General features: G+C 46.9%; 1 long non-coding RNA gene across 4 annotated transcripts in view; it reads left to right on the plus strand.

Annotated features, from left to right (window-relative positions):
* Nucleotides 1-27,322, plus strand: part of LOC122210752 — a 74,461-nt gene that overhangs the window by 10,671 nt on the left and 36,468 nt on the right. Inside the window, exon 1 of one of the 4 annotated variants that reach the window (XR_006198221.1) lies at nt 22,001-22,136. The exons of the other annotated variants lie outside the window; for them this stretch is intronic. This is a non-coding gene — a long non-coding RNA (uncharacterized LOC122210752). Of the gene's footprint in view, nt 1-22,000; nt 22,137-27,322 lie in introns of those variants that run through there. 4 annotated transcript variants of the gene reach the window in all.

The following is a 27,322-nucleotide window of genomic DNA, read 5'->3' on the forward strand; positions in this document are numbered from 1 at the left end:
TGATTGTAGGGGGTTGAACAGTGTCCTGACAAAATTCACATCCACCCGGAACCTCAGATTGTGACCTTATTTTGAAATAGAGTTTTGCAGCTATAATTAGGTGAGGGTTGGGATGAGGCCATATGGATTAGAGTGAGCTCTAACTCCAATGGTTGGTGTCCTTGTACGAAGATGTGAGAACACACGGAGACACGGAATAGAGGGTGACGCGAAGACGAGGGCGGAGATTGGAGTGATGCTCCCACAAGCCAAGGAAGCAAAAGATCGCCAAGAGCCACCAGAATTTGGAAGAGGCAAGGAAACATCTTCTACTAGAGGCTTCAAAGCAGCACAGCCCTGTCAACACCTTTGTTTCAGACTCCTGGCCTCCAGACTTGGATAGCATCAATTTCTGTTGGTATAAAACCCCAACTTTGTGGTCATTTGTTACAACAGCTGTAGGAAATTAATATGATGTTCTGACTCCCGCTTCCCTTTCCAGCCTCCTTGTAGAGGCAACCGGGCAGAGTGGCTAACCCTGCAGACCCTCAGTCGGGCTTCCTGGATTCAAAGTTTCGCTTTTTCACTTCGCCGTTCTGAGTCTCATTTATCGCATGGAGCCAATGATAGTAATAACCCACCCCTGCAGGTTGTCGTCAGAGTTAAAGGAGTCTGAATGTTGCCGTCCTTAAGGCACTTTCGGGCACAAACGGAACACTCCGGAAATAACTGTTACTGGTGTAGGTGTGGGTGTGGGTGTGTACTGTCATTCTCATCCCTGCTGCCTCCTGCTCTGTTCCCACCAGGGCCACCTCCTTCGACTATGGAAAACGATCCATAGTTCCTCAAACGAAGTTGAAGGGCGTTCAAAGAACCCTTTGCCCAGGATCAATGAACTCCTCTGCGTCAGATTTGGAATTCAGATCCTGACTGGCCAGCCTCTGCCCCAGGCACTATGAATCACTCCCGAGCAAAAGTAGTGAACGGCCTGGAAGGATCTTCTCTATTTCCCTCTCTAGCTCTGTCAAGCCTACTGATACTGTTCAGTCATCAACCTGTGGTCTTGGGGGATGGAGTGTAAGCTGCAAAGGGGCGGTGGCTTTTCCTGAGGCCAGCCAGACTCTCCTTTCCTGGGATAAGAGGCTTCTCTTCCTGTCTCTAAAATCCGGAAATAGCTTTGTTTTCTTGGGGAGGGGGCGGTTTTAAAAACCCATTGCTTCCATTTGTGATATTTGCAACCATTAAGACGGCCCCTAAAAGCACTTTTATAAGCTCGGAAAGAGACAGACTGGGAAGGAACCTCATAAACCTGCAACAGATATTTCTGATAAAAGCATGCAGGGAACATGTTCTTACTTACCTCCGCGCACTGCAAACTTTGCTATCAAAACCCGGTATTGATCTTGTCTTAGTCTCTGTCAACATAGTTACCCCTTGGGTCAATATGTCCTGATTTTCTGTCTCGGGACTGTTTGGAATCAAGAAATGACCTTGTGACATTTCCACCCAAGAAGTTTTCTTTGTGTTGAGGATATTTTTTTTGAAACACTCTGTCAAAATCCCAAAGCAGGGCTACTGGCATGTATACACACACACACACACACACACACACTGATATGTATAGAGATACAGATGCACATATATATATGCACACACAGATATGTTACATCAATATATATTGGAAAGATATTAAATACTGTGCCTTCACCTGTCTGCATGGCTCTATCTCTCTCTTCTGTTTGCCCATCTTTCTCATCTGTGCTTGTCCATTTCTATCTCTGACCTCTTTATCTCACAATAAAACTGCCATTGACTGACTGCCTGTCGGGAGGAAATAATTTTTTCCTCTAAGCCTTGGGAGGGGAAACTGCCAATCCGTTACCATTTCCTCCCTCCTAGATGGCTATCTGCGAAGTAAAAAGATTTTATTTTTTTCTCTCCTTCTGCATCATGGCCATCCTGTTACATCAAGTTGTACTCTGTAAGATTTGAGGAACAGGGGCCAGCAAACTTTTCCTGCAGAGGACCAAGATAGTCATTATTTCATACTTTGCCAGGCACATGGTCTCTATCACAATCACTCAGCTTCGCCGTTGTTGTGGGGAAGACGATGTGTAAATGAACAGTGGGCCTGCATTCCAATAAAGTTTTATTCACAAAGATAAAGTACTTTGCCAATCCCACTACTTGTGGGAGATGAGGCATCTCTTGACGTGTTTCTGAATTTCCTCCTTGGTCTCCCCTTTTTCATGGGTGGTCCCAGATGATGCAGTAGGAGTGGAATCTGTGCTTGAACTACCACTGCCTGAATCCCAGCTTGTGCTTATTCCTACCTCATCACACTTCCTTTCCCGGGACACGATTTTCATCTGCTGAGGCCGAGAGTGAGGACTCCCTCCCTTTGCAGGAGGCTTTAATGGTTCCTCCATTGCCCACCTGATAAGGGGTCATTCCCTCAGCCTGACCTTCCAAGTCTACCAAAGTAGGATTCCATCCTCCCTCTTCCGGTTTCTGGTCCACTGGGTTTTACTTAAAATTTCCACTGCATTCATCCATATTTGCCCCTCACTCTCCTCCAAACGTCTCAGCTGCATTTCCATTGCTGCTTCCAGCTCTGTATGGCTCCCCTGCCTGGAACTGCTTTTGATTTTCCTGCCCACTTATCTGTCTTTCTCCACATTCAAGTCCAGTCCAACTCTAATGAAAGGAATCTGGGTTAAGTTCTCTCCTAGGTATTCTTTACATGAGCCTCGCCTACAGAAAATCCTCCAATGCCTTTGAGTCATACTCACCATGGTTTGCCAAGCCCTGCGTGCTCTGTCCACTGACTACCACGACCTCCTCTCCTGCAAGTGTCTCCCACACCCTCCTGTCTCTGCACACATCTAGCTTCGTGGGTGTCCTGTGGCCATATTGACACTTGCCTGCCTCAGGGACTTTTACTTGGAATGGCCTTCCTCTTTTTGTCTAGGTAGTTAAGTGACTACTTCTCCCGTCATTCAGGCTCTGCTTGCGTATGCTCTCCTTCAAGAGCCCTTCCCTCACTGCCTAATCTAATGCAGCATACCCAAAGCCATTGTGAGACCCTGCTTCATTTTGTTTTCATAACAGTCTGCATTGAAAACCTGACACTCTGTTATATATTCATTTGTTTCCTTTCCCCTCGACTGAATGGAAGGATCCTCAAAAAGAGGGCCCTTTAATGCTTTGTTCATCAAGCTGGTCAAATGTTGAATCAACGCTGTCGACTGAAAGAAACCAGCAGGGTGAAACTTACTATGGGGAAAACAGCAAAAAAACAAACAAACAAAGCAAGCATCAGGTGACTCCTTGCACCAAATCTCTTGATAATCTCTTCTGGCTCTGAGATTTGATTTGGGGTGGTATCGTCTCTCTCTCTGAGAATCAGCTCATCCTCCTGACGTCTGCATTTCTGCTAATGGATCCATCATTCTTTCACCCATCCAAGTTCAAGAACCCAGCCATCTGTTAAAGCCTGTTATCAGGCCCTGTCTCCATCCTTCAGCTCAGCTTCCTCTGTAAGTTAGCTTCATGATACTGGCAGGCTGTGTCTATGGGGCAGGGAGGATGGCCGCAAATATTTCCAATTTATTTTCTCCCGATTTAGCAACATCAGCTAAAAAGGTACTTCTCTTTCCCAATGTCTGTGTATCAATCCAGGAAAAGACATTAATGGCCCTCCTTGAGTCACATGTCTGCCACTGAGCCAATTGTTATCTCGGAGGATTGGTCTTTATGATCAAGCTTTCTGTATCCGCCTTTGCGGCTGGGGGTGGGGGTGGGCTACACTGACTGAAGTCCTAACAGAACCATTCAGAATGGGGGCGCATGTCCCTCAAAGGAAGCAGAGGTATTGGGCAGCCAAGAGCAGCCTGCGTCCGCTCCACAGATGCCTCGGATCCTGGAGCTACAGGGCTGTGGATGTAGGAGGCTCTGGGAGAGATCGTTGGGTCATTGGTTCCTGAAGGCAGGCTCTTTCTCCTCCTGAGCACTGGCTGTGGATTACTTTCAAGCAGGACTTTCCAAAATGTACCACGCACGTTCTATCTTCTTACTTGCCTCTGATGTTTTCTCTTCCTGGAATGATTTTGTCCCCCAACTCAATCTGAACCCATACAGAAAAAAAAAATGCTTTTTTTCAAGATGCATTCTGAAGCTCTCCTAAAATCTTTTCTGAGGCTGTTGCCCTTGACTCTTCATGGCCTCTGATTTCTGTAGATCTTTATTTTGTGCACTTGTGTGCTCTCCTCTAAGTTAACATGTTGTGTGTTAAGGGCTTCCTTCTTCTGATGTATTTTCATACGCTTTCTGGTTCATAGAATGTGACTCTCACATAGAAGACACAGTTAATGTTTGTTGGATTGGATCTCATTGGGCTGAATTGAATGTGCCATTCTTCCTAACTTCTTCAGTCTGTATCATTCATTTGATAGTTACATTTGTCAACTTCGATTGTTAATTACTCATTTAGGCATATTTGTTGAACTTGTATCATCATTAACCAGCCTAGGGCCTTCACGATATTCGGTCCTCAAAAGATGTGCCATTCAGTGTGATGAATGCTGATTGTGTGCCTACCATATGCTGGGCTCTGTGTTTAGGGCTATGGCTGTGACAGAGAACCTGATTGGCCTGGTTGCTCCCTTCACGGAGCTTACAGTCCCATCCGGTGGTCAGATAATGGAATGAGCGCTTATAGAACTGTGTGTTGAGAGCTGAGATGGGAGGGCACAGGTGGCCATCAGAGAACATGAGTGGCTTGGGGGAAAGGGTTGCCTCTGCCCTGTGTATAAGATGAATGACTTTGCAAGGCAAAAGGGGAAAAACAGCCATTTCCTTTCTTGATTAGATCAAGTGTCACCTTCTGCAGCTTAAGCTGAACCCCTACCTAGGGGTTCTATTCTTCTGGGTTTCCATGGTCCTCCCTTTTATCCTTTCTCACTGCATTTAACACGTTATATTGACGTCTTCTATTTATAGTTTGGCTTACACACAGAAAAGAGATTGTATCTAACTCAACAGGTCTGTTTCTGTGTGTCTAGCACTATGGTTGGCATATAGTAAGTGCTCAAGAAATTTTTGTTGAATGCAAAACTGAGCGAACCAAGGTGCCCCTGGGTTGGGTTGCGGTAAACGAGAGGTTCCTCTGAAAGCTCCACAAATTAATGGCTGCCTTGTGGCCTGGATAATGTACTCAATGTTCATGGGGAATGGCTCCTTGTTACAGAAGAAAGGGTGAAGGAGCTCAGGGACAAAGGCTGATGTTCTGAGATTGTTTGAAGCAAGATAATCTCACAGCTAGTAACAAGGAAGCACATGACCCCTTGTGCTAGACTAGAGGACAAGGAGACCTTGACTCCCAACTGCAGGGTGGGAGGTGTAGCTATTATCTTCCACCAAGAGGTTACTAGAAAGTACACCTCCTCCCCGTTCCTAAAAGTCAGGGCCATGGCCTTGTCTGGGGCCCTGTCCTGTTTTGAAGAAGGTTGTGCTTTGGCCCTTGCTTGTGGTTTCCTTCTTCAAAAACAAAACTATGCTCAGTCCTTGAGTAAACTGTAGTCTCTGCTGGGGAAGGGGGCCGAAGCAATACCAGCAAAAGCTAACCCTGGACACTGAACTAGCAGGTGCTCTTGGGCACTGGTGGGAACTCCCAGCGCAGGGGAGGGGAAGGAGAGAGAATTGTGGTGGTTATCTGCTGGCATCCATAACGTGATAACTACCAGTTATTATCATTGCTAACATTTCACAGTCATTATGCCCTAACTTTGTGTCAGCCCCTGTATTGATGACTTTACGTGGACATTCTCATTTGTTCCAGACAACAACCTCGTGCGGTGCGGACTCCCAGCATCTTCTTTTTGCAGACGGGTAACTGAAGCATGGAATAAATTGCTGAGCATTGTTCTGTGCCAAGCAGTCTAAGTGTTGCCTAGAGCCCATGTAATCCCCACAGTGGTTCCACGTAGCAGGTCCTAGGGTCATTCCCCGCCTACAGTTATCCACGAGATAAACTGAGACCCTAAGAGGTGAAGTCATGTGCTCAGGGCCAAGCAGTAAATGGGGATGGGATTGGAGCCCATGTCCGCTTGAGTTGGAAGCCCACTGAACCACTCACCTGCCTTCACAACGCATTATCTGCCTCCTCTGTCAGATGTGTGTCTGCAGGCAACAAGGGGTTTGGGGAGTATCTAGGGGTAGAAAGAGCAACCAGGATATCTGAAGTTTAGAGACCTGAAATGTTTTAACAAAACCAATACAATAGTGCTCATTAATTTTGTGTATCTCGGGCACAGGGACTTTGCCTGAGTCATCTTGACGTCTAGCAGTTCCTCTGAGACATGGTAGCCATTACCCCTGTTTTACAACATAACAAACTGAGACTTCAGAAGGCTAAGTCACTTGCCAAACATTACTAAGCTACTCAGTGCTGAAGCAGTGCTTTCAATCTGGCTCCACCCACTACCTAAGCCGGTACCAGCGTAGGCTCTTCTATGAGACCTCTACCTTGGTTTTCATGTCTATACACATCACCCCAACTTGATCTGCAAAGCCACAAGGTGAAAGCCTCTAGGAAGATAACATTACACCCAGGAAAGGTTACATCTTCTATGACAGGCAGAACAGTTGGCCACATTAAGTGCTTATACTCAGGATTACTGCCCAGAGCATCCTTCTAAAGGGGTGGCTTCATGTATGTGCAGTAAGGAAAGTCATATAGGTCCCCATGCTCAGAAGAGCCCCACGCTTGCTGTAACACTCTGCTGCTACCACTTTGGAATTCTGAATAAGCTTATATTTGAACTTGAGTTTTGTCAGTGAAGTCCGATGGGGCAATAGAACACGTAAGTGATCAGAGGAGATAGGCACAACACTGCATCTGTTGTTCATTGCCACCCCGGTCACATATATAGTTTTTGCCATGCCCCGTGAGGACAGAGTTCTGGGGGGCCCATGATGCATGGGAGTTGGCAAGATTCAAAGTCAGTATCAACTATGTGTGCTATGGAAGCTGCCACTGCCATTGACTGTATGTTGTATGCATGTATGTTGAGAAGGTGCAATAAAAATAATTGAGTTGGTTTGTGCAGTATTTCCACTGTTCTGGTGAGAATGAGATATGTATACATGCACGAACTACAAAATGTAAATCGTGTAATATTGGTGATTCCGCACGAGGGTCAAATGCTCTCGTATCTGCATTTAACATAAAGTACAACATAAAGATGGAGGGTAAACTTCATGCCAGTAGTTTACAATTTTAATTATGCTTTCTTTAGAATGACATTAAATAGCAAATAAAAGACATCATGACAAGTCAAGAGTAAGGCTGTGGAAGAAAGGAAAAAGCTTTGTATCTCAGTGCTTTGAATTTTTTTTTTAACATTTATTTATTTTTGAGACAGAGAGAGACAGAGCATGAACAGGGGAGGGGCAGAGAGAGAGGGAGACACAGAATCAGAAGCAGGCTCCAGGCTCTGAGCCATCAGCCCAGAGCCCGACGCAGGGCTCGAACTCACGGACCGTGAGATCATGACCTGAGCCGAAGTCGGACGCTCAACCGACCGAGTCACCCAGGCGCCCCTGTATCTTAGTGCTTTGAATAGTACTTTTCCCTCCTGCTTTTCTAAGGGGAACCACATTTTCATTAGGTCTTTAGCCCTGGCCCCTTGTGAGAACAGCAAACTGGGGCTTGCCCTAAGTGCAGGAGGTGGCAATCCCCAGCGTGCCCACATCTGAGCCTGCTGGCCCGCTCTGGGTGGCTGGGCTCAGGGGCAGAAGGAAGCACTAAGCATGTGGGTTGTGGCATTGCTGTTCCAACACTTCAGTGCTCTCCCCAGACTCCATCTCTGAATGCCTTTTCTGGGGGGTCCGGGACTGAATGAATTAGAGAAGAGTTATAAGTAAAGTGACAGAAGGAAGAGAGAGCTAGGGAATGTGTGGAGAATTCTTCTCCCCATGGGATTTGGTGATGGAGGCAGGCATGGCTGGCTTTCAGAGGCTCCGGGAGCAAGATACCTGGGCACATCAGTGAGGCTATTGGGTGCTCCATGGCTTGGCTGTCTCTGTAGTCACAGGTTCCTAACAATGCTTCTGGGGCTGGAAAGGCAGTCCCTGGTGAGCGTGGCCTCCTGGGACCATACAGCTGCTTGGAGGCTGAGGCCCAGCTGGAACTTGTCAGCGGCCTGGCAGGTGGAGCGCCCTGAAGCATTTTTCTTGCCTGGACACCGGCGGCTCTCTGACTTCAAAGCTGGAACACACTGACCCGGAACACAGTGACCTTGGCACAATTCCCTCCTATCTCCTCTCCTGCTCACCAAGCAGAGAGGAGGGAGCCTAGCTCCCTTGCACTGGCTCTTTCCTGCTTGGAGGCCAGGTTTTCCTTAGCTCCAGACCCTAGGAGAAAGGAGAGCCGGTGGCCACTGCCCCTCCAAGCGTCTGGGGAGCCAGACTGGATTCCACCAGACTTAGAATTTGGAATTTTGATGAATTGTGTGTCTGCCTGTGAGGTTTTCTCTCTCCAGGCACCAGCTCTGAGTGAGACCTGCTAATAGGAGTACCTGTCTCTGCTTTAGAAAAATTAAAGAGTGGAGCCACCTCCTACCTGCCATCCAGCCTCTCAAATGCCATCTGGTTATGGATGAGTCAAATTCGATCAGATTGAGCTGACAGTTATTAAGGGCTCATCGAACCTCAATCTCCTCATCTTTAAAATGGAGATCATAATAGAAACTTCCTAGGGTCAAAACGAAGATTGAAGCTAACGTGCGTAAAGTGCCTAACAGTGCCTGGCACAAGGCAGCAAGCAATCAAAATCAAAATAATAGCCGCTGGCACCATCATCAGAGTTATCATAATTGTCCTAGGCTGACTTGTCGTACATTATCTCTCGTCGTCACTGATTACTCTGGGAAGTAGGTACTATTATTGACACATCCGCTTCTCAGCTGGGAAACAGGGTGGGGAGCTACAGAATCACCTTTCCACACTCACATCGCTAGTACGTATTGAGATGGGGTCATATATCCAGGTCTGTCCCACTCCATCTTGGGACTTTCTTTCTCTCTCTTTCTCTCTCCATCTGTATATGTGTGTGTGTGTGTGTGTGTATACACACACACACACACACACACACACACACATATATATATATATATACATAATCTGTATATATTCCCCCTCCCCCTTGGCTTACCTCCATGAACAATGGAAGTAGAGTATGGTTTATGTTGTTAACGCCTGCAGAAGGCTTGTTTTCCTCATTATCATCATTATTATCAATAATAAACCTAGAGAGAGCTATCAACATTTGTATAGGACTTGGTAGTTTATAAGATACTTTCACTCACATTCTTTTTTTGGAATCTACAATCCTGCTTTTGTATATGAAAAGAAATATAGGAAGTCTTGAGACAATGACTTCGTGGGGATACTTTCTTCTGAGTTAAGGCCTTATTTACATATGCCAGGGAATGATTAGCTACTTCCTGGGCTATGTACTGATGTGACCTGCTTTAATCTCAACTCTGCCATTTATGGGCTATGTGACCTCAATCGTTCTGTATCTGTCTCTTCATCTATAAAATGGGGATAATTATAACACTATGAAGCAATGTATAAAAACGGCCACCCATAAGAGCTTGATCAGTAGTAGATATTATTAGGCTGAGAAATACCCATGTTCTGCTCTTTTTTTGCAGAAGCAGCTGGGTAAAATTGGACTTAAAGGCTTTAAGTTAGAGAATACCAAGGAAACCAACGAGCACTTGGGGAATTAGGCAGAACTCCCAGTGTTCTAGGATAATCAGAAATGGCAGTGACCAAGGGTGGGGTTTTGGTTCAGGACTAAGGACAGTTCCAACTTGCTCCCTGCCCCCTCATTGGAGACACTCTGCTTGTAGGGTCTGCAGACACATCTTCCACCTCAGGACTTCGCTGGTCTGTACTTGCCACAATCTCCTAACCTCTCTGCATCTGCCCATGTCATTCTTCCCATCTGAAATGCTTCTCCTTCCTTTCTTATCACACAATATTTCTAACACAGCAAGAAGCATGGGGACTTTGTGCCTACCACTTCAATTTAACACATGTTGACATTTTGCCATCATTGATCATGATCTTTTGGTTTTTTAAAAAGGAAAGTTGGCAGAGGTCATTAAAGTTCCCTTGGTGTCCCTCCCCATCGTATATCTCTCCTTCCTGCCCAGAGGTGAGCACTGTTGTAAAGCTTGTGCACAGCCTTCTGGATCTTCCTTTCTCTACCACCAGTTCCTGTCCAGTCACCCGAGCCCTCTACACTTTTTAAAAGCAGAGCCAAAGTCCCACTCCTCTAGCTCATGGTGATCCTTCTTGCAGAGTGCTGTTGTGCTCAATCTTAGAGGATTTTCTAGGATTTGTCATGTATCATCTTAAGCATTTATCAGCATGTGCTGAACAGCCCCTACTCTGAGGCAGTGATTTTCTGTTTGCTGGGGTTGAGAAAAGGAGATCCACATGGTCTCTGCCTCTGAGAGCCCTTGGAGCATGGCACATGGCCACAGTGTTCACATAGGACTTAGATCTCACATAAACCCTTGGGGCCTTGAGACCCAAGGCTGGAAGCAGCACCAGAATAAAAGGTGAGGTAGAAATACCCAGGGTATGTCTTGCCTTGAGTAGTGTTCTCTAAACATATCATCTGATTTAAAATTTCAAAACCCAGGGAAATGAGTGTTACAGCCTTCCCTTAATAGATGTAAAGTCAAGGCTCGAAGAACCATCAAACTAAGAAGCTCAGTTAAGAAACACAGCTCATATTTGAATTAGGGCTTCCTAAAGCCACTATCCATCTTTATCTGGTTCCTTGTTTGTTTGTTCATTCATTCATTCATTCATTCATTCATTCATTTATTATGAGGAAGAGAGGAGAGAGAGAGAGAGAGAGAGAGAGAGAGAGAGAGAGAGAGAGAATGCATGAGAGTAGGGGAGGGACAGAAAGAGAAGGAGCGAGAGAATCCCAAGCAGGCTCCAGCCCAGTGCAGGCCTCCATTTCACTACCATGAGATTAGGACCTGAGCTGAAATCAAGAGCTGGTTGCTTCATGGACTGAGCCACCCAGGTACCCTTCTGGTTCCCTCTTTAGACCATGAACGACTTGAGGCAGAAACTGAGCCTAACTCATCTTCTGTTCCCAGGTGCAGCACTATCATTTAGCAGGTATTTGATTTATGAAAGCGTATGTTGCCTTCCATGTCCAGGGTACCAAAGAAACAAGGACACGTAGGGCTCTGCCTTCGAGGAGCTTACCATCTAGATGAGAAGGCAGAGAAGTGGTGCCTAAATGCCCATCACACAGCATGAGATTCCTACCCTGAATGGGAGATGGAATTATATTTTCTGTACTAATCTTGCCTTTTAAAAACATCAGGACAAAGCACCGAAGACCCAACATGCATTCGGGAGGGACTTCTGCATTATGTAGCCAGGCCAACTCTCCTCTCCCCATGTCTGACATTCCTGGTTTCATCCCTGGCTTTTCCATTCATCCTCTGCTCTGTTACCCTTCCTACTCTGGGCCCAGACTTGCCACCTGGGTTCTCAGCTATCTTATCTCCCTTTGGTGTCTCTTGTTGTCTTGATGAAAATCTTGATGAAAATGCTTCAACTTTGTGACAGCCCATTAGCTGAATCAGACCCTACTCCCTGGTTCTCCTTATTCCTTCCCTTCACTACCTCCAGAGGATGTGGCTTCAGATGTACACTACCCCCTAATGCCCCTTCCAGAATAAGTGTCTTCTCGAAAATAGAGTCTGGGGCAGGGGCTCTTAACCTCTGGGTGGCATGGATGACCTCGTCAAACTAGTGAAGCCCAAGACCACTCCTCCAAGGAAACTAGTTATATTGAGATGCAGTTACCAGTCAGGAGATCTATCTATCTATCTATCCATTCATTATCTATCTGTCCATCCATCCATCCATCCATCCATCCATTATCTATCTATCTATCTATCCATTCATTATCTATCTATCCATCCATCCATCCATCCATCCATCCATTATCTATCTATCTGTCTATCCATTATCTATCTATCTATCTATCCATCCATCCATTATCTATGTATCTATCCATCCATCCATCCATCCACCCATCCATTGTCTATCTATCTATCTATCTATCTATCTATCTATTTATCATCTATCTATCTCACTGTATTCATTATCTGTTGCTGAGCAATGAAGTTAACATATTAAAACAGCAACATCTATTATCTCACAGCTTCTGTGGGTCAGGGATCTGAGCATGGCTTAGCTTGGGTTTTCTGGCTCAGGGTCTCTCCTGAGGCTGCAGTGTGGGTGTTGGCCAGGGTTGCAGTCTCTTAAGATTGTCTGGGATTGAAACTGCTTTCTAAGCTCACTCACACAGTTGTTGGCAGGATTTTGTTTTTCATGGGAGGTTGAACTGAGGACCTTAGTTCCTCACTGTTTGTTGGCCAGGGGCTACCCTTAATTCATCTCCATAGAGCAGCTCACACATGGCAACTGGCTTCATCAGAGTAAGTGAGAGGGAACACAAGCGAGACAGAAGTCACTATCTTCATAGTCTCATCTTGTATGTGATATCCTTCACTCTTGCCATACTCTATTCATTAGAAGCGGGTCACTAGGTTCAGCCCCATTCACAGGAGGGGATTATCCAGGGTATGAATACCAGGAGGTGTGGTCAGTAAGGATCCTCTAGGGGCATGCGTACACAGGTATTGCAAGTGCTTATTGATGAAGGCATTAAGTAAGATCTAAGAGGTCCAATAACTAATGTAACTTTGAGGTAGACATAAGTACCTGCAAAGGCTGACACATGATATGAAATTATCTGTGATTCTTGCTGGTGATAAAAATCACAGATCTTATTAATATTGGGGCTTGTTGCCTACATTCACAGGGGATAAAGATGCTGAATTTCAGTTAGAGGTGAGGGAAAGTAAGTGCATTTTTTGCTGCATCCAAATACACAGACTCCCAGCAATCTGTCTTCTGATCCTTGTAAAGAGTCCATGGACTGAAGTTAAGATACCCTGCTCAAGAGGCGGAAGACAGACAGATGACGTATTGATTGACCACAGATGATGTGGACCACCTACTCGAAGTAATTGAGCCTCCTTGGAGCTAAAAGATGTTCCAAGAGGGTTTACAAGGTGACCAGAAGTTAGTGGGGGTCACTATGGGTCCAGGTTCTGGTTCTTAACCTTACATATTTGTAAAATAATTTTTTTGTATATATTCTAAGGTGATCAGCATTTAAAATTAGGCATATGAGCAAGATTCATAAGAGGCTAATGTATAATACATATTTTACTCAATCACTAGTTCATTTAACCACTCGCATGGTCTTCCATTCTTTCAGCACACATTGTTGAGCACAACACTTACTGACCGCTACTGTTGGCCAGGCACAGAGATATATATTAGGGCCCATGGTATCCAAGATGTAATTTATGACCAGGAGTTCATGGTTGTTCACAGTGGTCTTTGACTTTCCTTTCACACAGATGTATGTGTGACCTTGACTGTATGGAGAACCATTCTCTTTTCCAACTGTTCCTGCACTAGCCTACCTCCACACAGAAATTTCCACAGTCTCAGAAGAACTGGAGAGGAAGCTTCTTCCCTAACTCCTTCCCATGAAAGAATGGCTTTTCTGACCGGTGAGGCTGGGACCAGGGCCTCTACCTGGCACTGACATGCTATTTAATCTCTCTCTGTCTCTTTTTTTTAAAGTTTATTTATTTATTTTGAGGGAGAGAGAGAGTAGGGGATGGGCAGGGAGAGAGGAGAGACAGAGAGAGAGAGAATCCCAAGCAGGCTCTGCACTGTCAGAGCAGAGCTCGATGTGAGGCTTGAACTCATGAACCTTGAGACCACAACCCAAGCCAAACCTAAGAGTCAGACGCTTGACCAACTGAGCCACTCAGGCACCCAGTTCTTTCTAGAGTCACACATGTTCTCTCAGCTCATACCTTTGCTATAAGTCAGGCCACTGGAGCAGACCTTATCCTGAGTCAGGGTAAAAGAGGGATAGGAGGGGTGAGGAAGAGAGCGAGGGAAGACAGAAGGAAGGCCTGAAGTTTCATGGCTGCAATGCAGTGAGTAAGCCCCTTGGAAGAAGAAGGAACAGGAAGCATATTTTAGACTCAGTTCTAAGCCATGTTTTCTAACCCGTATTTATCACCATAATGCATATAGTCCATCCCTACCTAACTCCCAGGTCTGTGGCTCAGCTGGAGGGGAGAGGGGTGTAATTATCACCAAACATTTTATCTCCTCTTGTGGCCATACCCAGGGTGACACACAGTTCACCATGCCCTAGCCACAGCTCATACGTATTTCTCCTATGCAAGAATGTCACTGCTTGTTTTTAATAGGGGTTTTACTCCTAAAGTTTATTTATTTTGAGAGAGAGAGAGAGAGAGAGAGAGAGAGAGAGAGAGAAAGCGCACATGAACAGCGGAGGGGCAGAGAGAGAATAGAGCGAGAATCCCAAGCAGGCTCCATACTCTCAGTAAAGATCTGCCTGATGTGGGGCTCAGTACCACAAACCATGAGATCATGACCTGAGCCAAAATCAAGAGCCAGATACTCAACTGACTGAGCCCCCCAGACCCCCCCAGAATGTTATTATTAAGGTCATAATTCATTTCAATAGGTCTTCATTCAACAAATATGTATTAGACACCTATGACGTGCCAAGCAATGATCAAGACACTAGAGAAGGCGGCAAGCATAAGACAGAGTGCCTGCTCTCCTGTTGCTTATATTCTGGAGGACAGAGACATGTAATAAAAAGTACACCAAGATATGGACAAGATCCTGGAAGTGCTTCATAAGTAGAAGGCAGAAGACTGGAGAGAGAATGACCAGGGATACTCATGTTTGACATGGTGGCCAGGGAAGGCCACTCTCTGTGAAGATAGCATTAGACTGAGACCTGCAGGGAGGAGCGGGGCAGGTGGTGTGTGGCTGGAGAACTCTTCAGGCAGAGAGAACTGTCTGGGCTCTTAGGCTTGGCATGTCTGAAGAAAGAAAGAAATTTGTATATTTTTACCTGTGTTCAAAGAAATACACGTGTAATATAATCAGTTGTATGTACCAGCGGTATGAATGAATGCATATCTGCCAAAGTAAGAGTTCTTTCTGGGCATACGCCACACTTATTTTGTCCACTGCAATTTGGGAAAACTAATCACTCACCTGAGAACTTGGAGTGATTCTAGAGACTCAAATACCTACCAGCCTCTGTGCCCATCTTTCTAGAACAGGTCTGGATAATTCCGGTCTTGGTCTATTTATTCTAGACTCTACACCCCTTCTCTATGTTGAATGATTTTATCTTCAGATGAATATACCTTAGACTTTTAAGCAATCCATTCATCTGGCTATTCCTTCATGCACTTTCATCCAAGGAGATTTCTGATTTCTTTAAAGCTCTAGGTCTTTCCTTTGTCCGTGGGAAATGCTCAACCCTCAAAGATCTCTGAAATATTATAAATATTCACCATTAGGCATTAAAATTCTCTCTGCTGGTTGTTGGTAAGTTTCTATCCAGGGAGCCAGGTGTGCTAGCATTTCTTCCTCTCTGTCCCTGCCTGTCACTGCCACTGGGTCAAACCACACTCCATCCAGTCGGCAGATCTTTCTGTCTCCCTCTCCTCTAGGTTCCCTTTGGCACCAAATGCAAATTGAAGAGCCCAGAAAGAGGACCTAAAGAGGGGGCTTCCTGGTGGGCATGAGTGAGTCACCAGCAGAATCACCGCTCCTTCTCCCCATGTGATGAGTCACAAGTGGCTGGTCACCCGGACAGAGAATGTGTCAGTCTCTCTCTTCCCTCTGCCCTCCACGTGGCCCCTCAGAGACATTTGACCCAACTCTATGAGAAACTTCAACCAATGAGGAGGGTAGGAAAGCCCTGCTTTCTAGAAGGTTGCGCTGCAGCTTAAATGTTGTGACAGAGACTCAAGATAGGTTTGTCCTCCTGGCCAGCAACCACCGAAGCCACGTCCTGGTGACTCAGGACCACTTCCTCCACAGATACAGATGCTCTATTTTTTCATCTGAATGTGGTCTCATCCTTATGGTGTCATTTCATTTGCCAGGAGCAACTCAGAACAAATGAGGGCTACTTCCTGCAAGGCCAAGAATAATAACAGCTTCTGTGAATTAGGTACCCACTCTCCGAAGCGCTTGGCGGCCGTGATCTTTTACTTCTTCCACTTTCTAACATCATGCTGTGCTCTAGACCATGAAGCCAACGCGCAGGGAGCTTCAACAATCTCCAGGTTCTCACGGTAGGAAAGGGGAAAGCGGAGGTTAGAAGCAAGTGGCCATATAATTCATCATCCAAATCAGGGTACTTTTGAGAGTAAAAGGGAGAGATTATTAGGACTTTTGCTAGGCAGCAGATGTAAGGCTCGAATGTTCCAGAAACTCAGAATATATGGATGCTTGGATTTTGAACCAGTCTTTTCGACTCCAAAACTCTGCTCTTCCCCCACTCATCCTAACGATCCCCAGGAAGGTAACAGGAGGGATTGGAGTCTAGCTACCCCACTCCCTTTGTCACCTTGTCACTCCCTGAATCTCCCCCCTCTCTTCCCATCCCGGGATATCGGGAGGAAGTCCAAACCTCTGTGCTTTGAAGAAGCCCTGTGGGTGATTCTGATGTGTTGCCAGGTGGAAGGCTCCTGAGTTCAATGCTGTGGTTTTGGGGAACACAAAGTCACTCTTGCTCACTCTTGTATCTTAGTAGCTGACGCATAGAGAGGCAGTAGGTGCTTAATATGTGCAGTGAATGAGTGAATCATCGAGTGAATGGAATTCTGTACAGAGACAAGCAGGGATGAGAGTCCCCGTGCGTCAGCGGGGATAGCCAGCCTAGAAAGAGAAATGAAAAAGAGGTAAACAGCAGGCGCATCTCCCAGGCGAGGCTTCAGTTTCACCTTTAACGCGGAGCCACCAAATGTTCCGAGCAGGAGACTGACACTCTCCGCTTTGCATTTTGGAAAGAACACTCCCACAGTTGTTTTCTAGGTTCGGCCTGCGGGAAACCGGACACTGAAGGTATTTAAAACATGTTTCCAAAGGGCTACTGAGTGCCCAGCATGATATGACCTTTTACATATTTGAGAATTCTCCAAGCTGGGCACGCACCACCCCTGTTCAGCGTCAACCTCGGGACACGCCCTCTCTGGCAACCAGTCACCCCCGTGGGGCATCTGGGAGTCACTCTTGCAGGGGAGTCGGTGCTCCCAGCGTGTTCGCTAGCTTCCCCCCCAGTACCAGGAGCTCCTTCCTGTTGGAGGGCTTGGACACCGTGTGTCACAGCTCTTCAGCTGGGGAGAGGGTACCTGAGGGGATCGCAGACGCGGCTGTTAACTTTTCTCCAGAGCGGTGCTGTGGTTGTTATTTGCTCCACCAGGGCAGCCCAGGGGACCTTGCTGGTTGCAGCCCTGTGTCCTGGGGCTTCCCACAGAGCTTTGCCCTGTCTGGTCTGCAGGCCGCGAGGCTGGGTGAGATGAAAAGACATCGTTCACACTTAATGGTGACTGGAACGCTCTCTCTATAAAACCAGTTGATGTGGAGACCAATGCATAAGCACTTCACAGTCCAACGAGGGATGGCAGATCCCTGGTATTGACCCTTTAATTGGCTCCCCACCAGGGACAGACTTCTTCTGAGACAGTTCGCAGACCTGGCGCGGGGGTGGCCAGGCCCAGCGCTCATGGGTTTGGGCCTCACCTCCTCTCTCTTGCTGAATTCTGACTCACGCCGAATTCTGACTCTCCCTTTCCACAAGTATTTACGCACCATGTCAGGCCTTTCCCCAGGCTGTTCACGGAGATATTGTAATTTAATCCTCAGGCTTTGTCAGCATTCACTGACAGTCTTCTGCTTGTGTCTGTTGGGCCAGAATGAGCTAAGCGCGACCCTAGCTATAAGGTGGGCTGGTGACTCCTGAGACGCGCTTCCCGGCTCCCCTGTTGGAGGCAGCAATGGGGAAGAGGGAGGGAAAGGGCGTTACAGTAGTCAGCTGGCATTGTTTGGTCCTCAGCTACCACTGTGGTCCCCATTATGCAGAGTGGGAAACTGAGTCACACGGAGAGAAGTAACTTGCTCAAGATCACTGAGTGAGATGGGACGGGGACCTGGTTAAAATCCCAGGCTGACAACGCCCAAGTCTATGCTGGTAATGACCAGTTCTCCTGTGGAGACCCTCCCAGGGAGAGGGAGAAGTAGGTGGTCCCGTGGTATGTGAAGAAACAGAACGTAAAAATGACGGTCACCTATCTCAGGGAGAGAATGGTACTGAGGACGGGTCCAGGACTGTGCCTGAAATGGACATATTGGAGGATCACCCAGAAATATAAATAATACTATCAAGTTTTTAGGGGACTTTGCCTGTTGGTTCCAATTCTAATAACAAACACGCATTATCATCTTCCTTTAAAATGAGATAATGGAGGCTCGCAGAGGTTATATGATTTGCCCAGAGTCCCAGCTGGACACAAACTGGGTCTGTGTGGCTTCAAAGTCCAAGCGATGATTGTGTTTTCTCCACACTGCCTTCTTCCAAGGAAAAGCCAGAACAGGAGGCACCGGCTGGCTTCTGTGAATCGCATGTTGTTGGAATTCCTGTCCTTCCTCGACCCAGATTTGTAAACAGAGGCGTCTGAAGCCAAAGTACACAGGGGCCGATGTGAAGAAGCAATCCAACCGGGAGAAAGTCACATGTGTCCCGGTGGTGCAAGGCCTGAAGCCTGTGTCCCCAAGGACTCCTGCTGAGTCCCCGTTGGGGCTGCCCCGGGCCTGGGGGTCTGCAGACGGCTGGAGCCTGGGCGGTCCGGCTGGAGGGCGCAGCCAGCGGACAGAGCTTCCTTTGCCTCTTCTGGGCTCTTCGCTGAGTCCTTTTAAAGGGAATCGGGAGCGGAGAATAAGAAAAGATATTTGTCAACTGGAACTTTAATAACAGCTGCCATTTACTCACTCATTCAAAACAACTGCTGGTGCCCCTGCCAGGTGACAGGTTCTGTCCTAAGCGCTGAGGAGGCAGCAGGGATTGAAGCAGAATCCTTTGCCCTCAAGGAGTTTACAGTGTAGTGAGACAGACAATTGGGAAGATGCATGTACATGTATAATGGGTGCTATACAAAGAAGGGGTGCCTAGTAAAGGGATAAAGACTAAAGAGGCCGGGGACACCTGTTTTTAGCAAGGAAGGTCAGAGAAGACTGGGCTCAGTGACACAGTGAGCAGAGGTCTGAACAAAGCAAAGCAGAAGTCCGGGCAGATAGCTGGGGCTTGGGTGGTCTTGGCCGAGAGGCAGCAAGTTCAAATGCCCTGGCGAAGGAGCGGGGTGCCTGTCTGGGGCGGGTGGAGAGCCTGATGAGTGGGGAGGGTCGGGAGACCAAAGCAGATCCTTGAACCCCACTCTGGACCTCCACAATCAGAATTCTGAGCCCTCCAGGTGTTTCTGATGCCCGCTAAAGTCTTGAAACCCAGTTCTAGGGCAGAGATGAGCAAACACTTTCTCTAAAGGCAGATAGTAAATATTTTAGGCTTTGCAGGTCAGATGGTCCTTGTTGCAAACACCCGCCTCTGCTGGGTAGTCTGCAAGCCGCCAGAGACGACACAGAAATGAGTGGGTGTTGTTGAGTTCCAGTAAAACTTATTTTATTTGTTTGCCAACGTCTGCTCTAGGAGACTGGTTTGGTCAGTTGTTGCTGTGTAACAAATCATCCTAATACTCAGTGACTTCAAATCACAACCGTGTTTCGCTGCTCTGATATCGGCAGCTTCACTGATTGAGTCTAGGCTTGTCAGAGGAACGTGGGGTGGGGAACACACACTCTGTCTCTAGGGAAAAGAACTGTAGTCTCATGGCAGAGGGCATGGATGAGGCCAAAAAGAGGGATGAAGAATTGGGACCAATAACTCCATTTGTGATGGGGATTAAGTAAAGCAACATCTGCCAAGTGCCCAGGAGTATCTAAGCATATGGTCAGTGCCTTGTAAATGCTGGCTACTGTTATCACGATTATTAGTGTTATTAATAATTATTCCTTCTTTGATACACATCAGGGCTGGCAATTGGATGAAGTCCATTCTTTGGGAAGGCTGTTATGGATATCCTCAGTGATGGGTGTTCCTTACCATTAGCGTTTATGACAAGGGGTGTAGGGACTCGTCCGTGTGAGCAGCTTGTGCTTGGCAATGTAGTTTGCTCTCGGTGCTGGGAGGCTATTTGTTTAGAGAAGGCACTAAGCCTGGCTTGTCACTTCCTCATCAGGTGCTGCTCAAAAACAGATACGTCATTCCCAATAGCCCGGGCACAGTGGGAATTAAGAACTCACACTCTGGTTTGAAAGAAGAAATGGGTTGCTTGATTGGAGCTCAAATAACTGGGTGTTCTCAATGAACAAGAGTATGTTTGGGGCACATCTGAGGGGGAAGAGGCAAACGAGGAAGTAGCAAACTGGTCTTGGAGATTCACTCTATCAAGTAATGGCTAACGCGCAACGTGTCCTGGCTCAACACAACTTTGGTCCGACTCCTTCACCAGCAGCTCTCACTTGGTCTCTGCAGACTACGTGCACTGAGATCACTTGGGGGCCTTAGCAACACAGACACATCTATGGGGCCTAACCCTTAGTGATCCTGATTTGGGTGGGGAAGAGGGAACACTTTTGCTTTAAAAGCCTTCTGGTGCTCATGATGAGCAGTCCGGCGAGGGTGGCACTGGTCTCCCATTTGTGCATCACATGTATTTATACTGTTGCACAGAAGCCAGGGTTCCCACTCACACCTGATGGGAACTGGAGAGTTCTGGATTCTCAGCTCTTAAGGAGCAAAAGCTACGTCTTATTCATCCTCATAGCCCGGGCAAGGTCCTTGGAGAGGCGTGATGTTACGTCTAGCATTTACAGGGCTTTCGCTTTACAGGACAGGAGACAGAGGCCCAAGAAGGCTAAGTGACTCTCCCAGGGGTGTGCCAGTGCTGCGTCCCTGACTCTGTGCCCCCTGCCCCTCGGGGTCTGGCCCTTCCAAGCTTCTTCTTGGGAAGGGAACTCCCATGTATGAAACATCTCTAACATGTCAGGCCTTGTGCTAGGTGTTTTAAACATGTTATTTCATTTTCTTCTTTAAGAAATAAAACTTGTTAAATTAGCATTATTAGCTCCACTTTATAGACCAGAAAATCTGCTGAAAGTCACACAGCTAATGAGTGAAGGAAGTCGAACCAAATCAAGGTTTATTTGGTGGACATAGCGATTGGAAGGGTGCAGGAGGAGGCTTATGGGGTCCTGACAGTGCTCTGATTCTTGATCTAGATACAGCTCACTTGGAAGAGGGGCTTCAGGGTCTTAAAATGCATCACTGTACGCTTGGGCTTAGTGCATTCCTCAACGACAAGGTGGGAAAACCAATCCAAGTATGTCTGGGTTGCAAACTCATGCCATTTTGTTATGTCCTGCTGCCTCCTACAATGGGAGCTCAGCTCCTGTCTAATCAACACATGGGGGTGTTTCCATGTGAAGACACAGAGTGTGTAAAAGCAGGGCCTCAGTTAAAAATCAGGTCCTTTTCTTCCTTGGCCAGTATTTTTTCTTCTACTTCAACTGCCTCTGTGGAGGTCCCAGCAGGTGCCTAAACGTGACTTCCTGGGATTACTGTTACAGGGCGAATGTGTGCTCTCAGAGCTCCCTTTACACAAGACTGAGAAACTTCCCATATCATTGACACGTACATCCCTAGGCCCCCAATTCCGGCGTCTTCTTTAAATTAAAAAAACACCCAACAACCAGCTTTATCTACATATAACTGTCATATAATGAGCTTATTATATTTAAAGTATACAGTTAGATGGATTTATACTTGTGAGACACTAGGTATAGTGCCTGGCACATGACAGGTGTTCATTTCATGATGGCAGTTACTATCAGAACAGTGAGAATCATAACTGCCATCACACAGAGGTATTGGGAGGATCAATGGGAGGTGTCACAGAGCCTGGCCACCGAGCAGGCATTCAGTAAGTGGTCATGCCTCCCACGGCAACTTCACCAACCACCTGCTCCAACAAGAATGGGAGGTCTAGGATGACACTCAGAAGGTAGGACCCGGGAATGGTGCTCACAGATGGCAGGTGGGTCGCTGAGTCATGGTGAGGAGCAGAGAAGGAAGAGATGAGTTGGTGCCCTGGGAGGGAGGCTGCTGGGCACTTGGTAGAGTAGGGTTTGGACAGAGGAGGTCAGGGCTTTGATGGGGATGAAGGGGGAAAATATTCTGAGATGTAGGGAGGACAAGTGTGTGCGTGCTGGTGCGTGTGAATGTGTGTGCATGTACGTGTAAAATAAAGCTCAATTCAGCATGTACTATGATGCTCTTGTGGTGTGTCCATCCTTGTGCTAGATGCCTGGAGGAAGGCAGAGGGAAGCATCATCAGTGGAGAACTGACACACAACCACACAGTCCCTTCTCAGCGCTCTGCATATGAGCATTTCCAAAGCACTTTGCCATTGTCTTGTTGCATCTTCCGGAGTCCCAAGGTTTGGTTATTAGCATCTCCATTTTTACATATAAGAAAATAGAGGTTTGGCGATACAAAAGGCAGGCTGAGTAATAATTTGGTGGCCAGGCAATATGAAGACCAGAGCTCAGGCAGGACAGGTGTTGGCTGCTATGCCAGTCCAGCCCCCTTAATGAGGTCCAAAGAGGAGGGATGCCTCCTTCAAGGTCAGGATAGAGGCAGAGGGTGGACTGGAGCCCAGATCTCTTGACTCCGAGTACCCTGCTTTTTGGTCATCTCACCCATCATTCAAAACACGTCCAGGATGCTGCCTCATTTGGAAGCCTCCCCGACCCATCCATAGCCCAGAAAAGTTAAGCATTTCTGTTAACATTGAAGCATCCCCCAAGGTCGTATTGTTATTCTTATTACACTCTGTTCCCATGCATTTCCTTTTCCAACGAAGCAATGAGTGTAGGGACAGTCTTCTGTCAATGTGTCCCAATATCTTCCATGGTGCTCAGGAATTGGGGTGCTTAACAAATATTGTCTAGTGGATGATTCATTGAATTCATGAGTGAACAGACTAGGTCAGACAGATCTCATGGAAGGATAGGAATTTGGGTTTGGCTTTGAAGTACTGCTCAGAGTTAGAGGGGCAGAGAAGAGAGCAAGGATGTTCCCAATGGAGACTACTCGAGGAACAAAGACCTGAGGCCAGATGGGGATCCTCACGTCAGTGACCTAGAAGAAGGCCAGGCTGCGGTAGTTTCCACTTTAGGGAGCAGTTTGATACAAGGCTGAAGTTGGAAGCAGAAAGACACGATGTAGCCCCTGTGGGTCCCAGATTTCTCAGATGACACTGAACTCTTCCTCTTGCATTTGGGGCTGCTGCTCCTTAAGGCTTCCTCTTTGACCTGGAACTTGCCGTGCTGATTCATGCCTCAGTCACTGCCAGTCGGGATTTTTCTCCAAAGTACTATTCTAGAAACCCCCACTCCCCCCAAGGCAGACACTTCAGCTGTCATTAGATGCTTATTAAGGGAGTGAGTCAGGGTGGTGGCTTAAGACACAATTTCCATCCTGCTTCCATGCCCCCTTCCTCTCTCTCATACCCCTGCCATGCTATTTCAAGCACTCAAACTTACAAGCTTTGTGGGGAGTGGAAAGAACATGAGGTCTGAGCTTCCAGACTTCTTGACAAATCTGTTCTGCAGTTCATTTGCTAGGTGAACTTGGATAGAGTGCTTATACACTCTGGGCTTCCGTTTCCTCAACATAATGCGAGGCTGTTGTAAGGACTGAATGGGGTCAAGCATAAAGGGCTCTGCATAGGATTTGGGGTACAGCGGGTATGCAGGAAGTACCAACCGTGCCTGTGGTTTGAGGCTCATATGCTCTGATTCTCCCCACTTCAGGATAGAGATGACAGAGCCATTTTGATGTGGGTCTCCAACAGGATCCTGGGAAATCATTCCCTCTTTCCTTCCTGGTTGCCAGGTATGGACCATCCCTGCGAAATTCCTTTCTGTGGTTCTCTGGGGTGGGAGGGACTCAGCTCAACTACTCTGGAAACAGGAACCATTCACAGCTTCCTGGTCAGCTGCCAGACCCCATACCACAAGCCCACAAGAGCTGGTTTCTGCTTGGTGGATTTCACTGAGATGTCTGTCCTGACACAGAGACTCGGGTCTTTCTTCGTATCAACTCTGTGCTGACATGAACAGGCACCACAGCAAGGACCTTTTACCCGAATGCCCTACTCAGAGTTGATGAAGCTGTTTGTGGAATTTGCTCGTTTCCTGACATCTAGATGGGCTGTTGGCCTCTGCTGAAGGACTCATCCATCTAGCAGCCCTTGACTCTTGTGCGAAGTTCCTACTCTCCCTTCTTCCCCCCCCCAGGTCCTCATTCTAGCAGTCCCCTTAGGCACAACCATGCACTAGCATTTTCCTGCCTCTTGTACATCCAGCTCGCTCCCAGCAACACTTAGAGTCTGTTCTCCTTTTGCCCATACCCTGTGCCCACAGCACTCGAAGGTGTCCTGTTTGGACCTCATCAGCCCAGCGATTCTCTGTTAGACTTGAACTTCCTGTTGTTAAGAGTTAATGGCATACATATGCCATCCTTCTTCCTAGGCAAAAAGAACAACTCTCACTCCCAAAAAATTAGCTCTAAGGGAGGGAGCTGAGGCACTGAAGTGAGAGTCATAAAACCACTCATGGGTTTTGTAATCTTGGGCAAATCACTTCACTTCTTTGAGCCACAAGCATCCATATTTGAAAGGGTGGGACTGATGCTAATTGCCTCGTGTCCCTCCTCCCTCCACTCCCCATTCACTGTGAGAATCAAATGAGATAATGTCTGTGAAAGTGCTCTGTAAACCAGAAGCTATTATTATGAGGAGCCGACCCATTATTATTAAGAACTGGTTTTCCTGGTCCTCCCAGCTCTCCCTCCCTCTTCATTCCCTGCACTGGCTTAAGGCTGAAGCTGTGCAGAGGGATACCTTTGGGGCCAGAAATTAGAAAAATTCTGCTCTGCTTACCAAGAGAGTCTTCTGGATTGCTATGACTTGAGCTTGTGGAATCAAAGAAGAAGGATACAGGGTTCTGACACCAGAATCTTTCTTGGCTTGGCTTTTCAATTTTCTTTCTTTTCTTTCTTTCTTTTCTTTCTTTCTTTTCTTTCTTTCTTTCTTTCTTTCTTTCTTTCTTTCTTTCTTTCTTTCTTTCTTTCTTCTTTCTTTTTCTTTTTGTGGGCCTCATGCCCAGTGCAGGGGGGCTCCAACTCATGACCAAGATATCAAGACCTGAGCTGAGATCAAGCATTTGACACTTAATGACTAACCCATGCAGGCACCCCTTGGCTTGGCTTTTTAATATCTTAGGGGCAGCTACCATGTCAAGCTCCACCCAGTATCTGGAAAGAGAACCCAATTCATCCGGGTGTCCTGGGGCTGCTTCCAGTGTGGGTGGACTTGGCAGGTGTGGCTCCTGATTTTTGTGGCTCTGTCTACTCTCTGTGTCCCATTGCCATTCTCTTGTTGGGGCTACCACCATGTCCCAGAGGCCTCCGCCTCCAGGCTTGCTCCCCCTTAGTCCACTCATGTGCCCAGCGACCTCTCTGAATGCCAATGTCTTCATATTACTTGTTGGCTTAAACCCTGCACTATGGGTCCACATAGCCCTCAAGGTAAAGTCCCATTGTTCTACCAGGGCTCCTGCTGAATTTTCTGGACTCACCATGACCTCTCACCCCCTCCTTCTTAACTCCTAAGTAATTCTGCTCACCCAGGACCTTGTTCTCTGTTACCACCTCCTCTTTCTGTAGGGCTCAGCTTTCTGTAGATGCCACCAGTTTATGAAGCTTACCCTGACTCCCCTGTAAGGTGCTCCCATCACATCTTGCTCTTCTCCTCTGTTATGGACTTTTCACCCTTAATTATCATCATGTATTAGGATCTGTCTCCTCCCAGAAGCTGGAAGCTCCGTTAGGCCAGCCGCCACCACGTTCTTGCTCAATCATAGCCATGGCACCTAGTCTAGGGCCCAGCAATGAATGAATGGGTGAATGGAGTGTGTGAGTCAGTCAGTGTTCCACACTTTGTCTCTGGGAGCTGGGGTGCCCCAAGGTCTTGGGTAAACTTCGGTGGGCTCATTTTAGAGAAGAACTAATATGTTCTGAAGCAAAGTCTGAAAACTTTGATGTGTTTCTTCTAGACCTTTCTTTCAGCAGGTGCTCAACATTTATTGAGCATAATCTGTGCTGGGCTCTGTGCTGAGCATTTTACAGGAGTTGGTTCCTTTGATGTTCATGAGCATGCTCAGAAGTGGATGCAGTTATTATCCTGCCTGTGGTTCAGAGTGGTTGAGTCACTAGCCCAAGGTCACACAGCCAGCAGGTGAAAGAATATTCTTGAGCCCAAGTCTGGTTTCCTCTAAACTCATGCTTTTCATTACTATACCTGGATGTAAGGGTTTTGTTATCTGAAAGACCTGGGTCTCAATTTCCAGAACTTACCAGCTGTGTGAACTGAGGTAAGTTAGTGTATCTCCTTGGACCCTATCCCTTAGTGGTGTTCTGTGAATTAAACGAGGTGATGTTTGTAAAGTGCTTGCTTTTCAGTAGGCTCCCACTTTGAGCTTCCTACCTGGTGGGGAACTTAACCATTTGTTGAGGCAGGTTAATTAACACATCCTTTGACAGTTGAGTCCGTGGGAAAGTACTTCTGCACATTCGGCAGAAGTCTGCCGTCCTTCGGTCATACCAGCTCAGGACCGTTGGAGGCAGTTCTGTTCCTATGCTACAGGCTTCTCCCCAGCCACTGAGGGCATCTGTCCTGTCCCTATTCCTGCTTCTAGAGCCTCGCTTCTCTGGGGAGGACAATTTCAGTCAGTCCCTCCACACCTTTCTCATGGAACAAGGCTTGAAGTCTCATTATTCACCCAACTGCTAGTCTAGAACAAGACCCACTGCTTCTGCACCTCCTTAGGTAAAGGCTGAGACAAAGACACTGCAGTGAGGATACTTCTGACAGCATTGATTGCGTTTGTGAGAAATTTGGAGAAGAGGATTAAGAGGTTCAAACTTCCAGTTACAAAATAAATAAGTCATGAAAAGTATAACATACAGAGTATAGTCAGTAATACTGTAATAACATTGTAGGGTGACAATGAGAGGACCACATAACATACAGAGTTGCCCCATTGCTACGTTGCACACCTGAAACTAATATAACATTGTATATCAGCTCTACCTCAATAATAAAAAAAGTTAAAAACATCTTA

Source organism: Panthera leo, chromosome F2 (genome assembly GCF_018350215.1).
Source record: "Panthera leo isolate Ple1 chromosome F2, P.leo_Ple1_pat1.1, whole genome shotgun sequence".
NCBI classification, from domain to species: Eukaryota; Metazoa; Chordata; class Mammalia; order Carnivora; family Felidae; genus Panthera; species Panthera leo.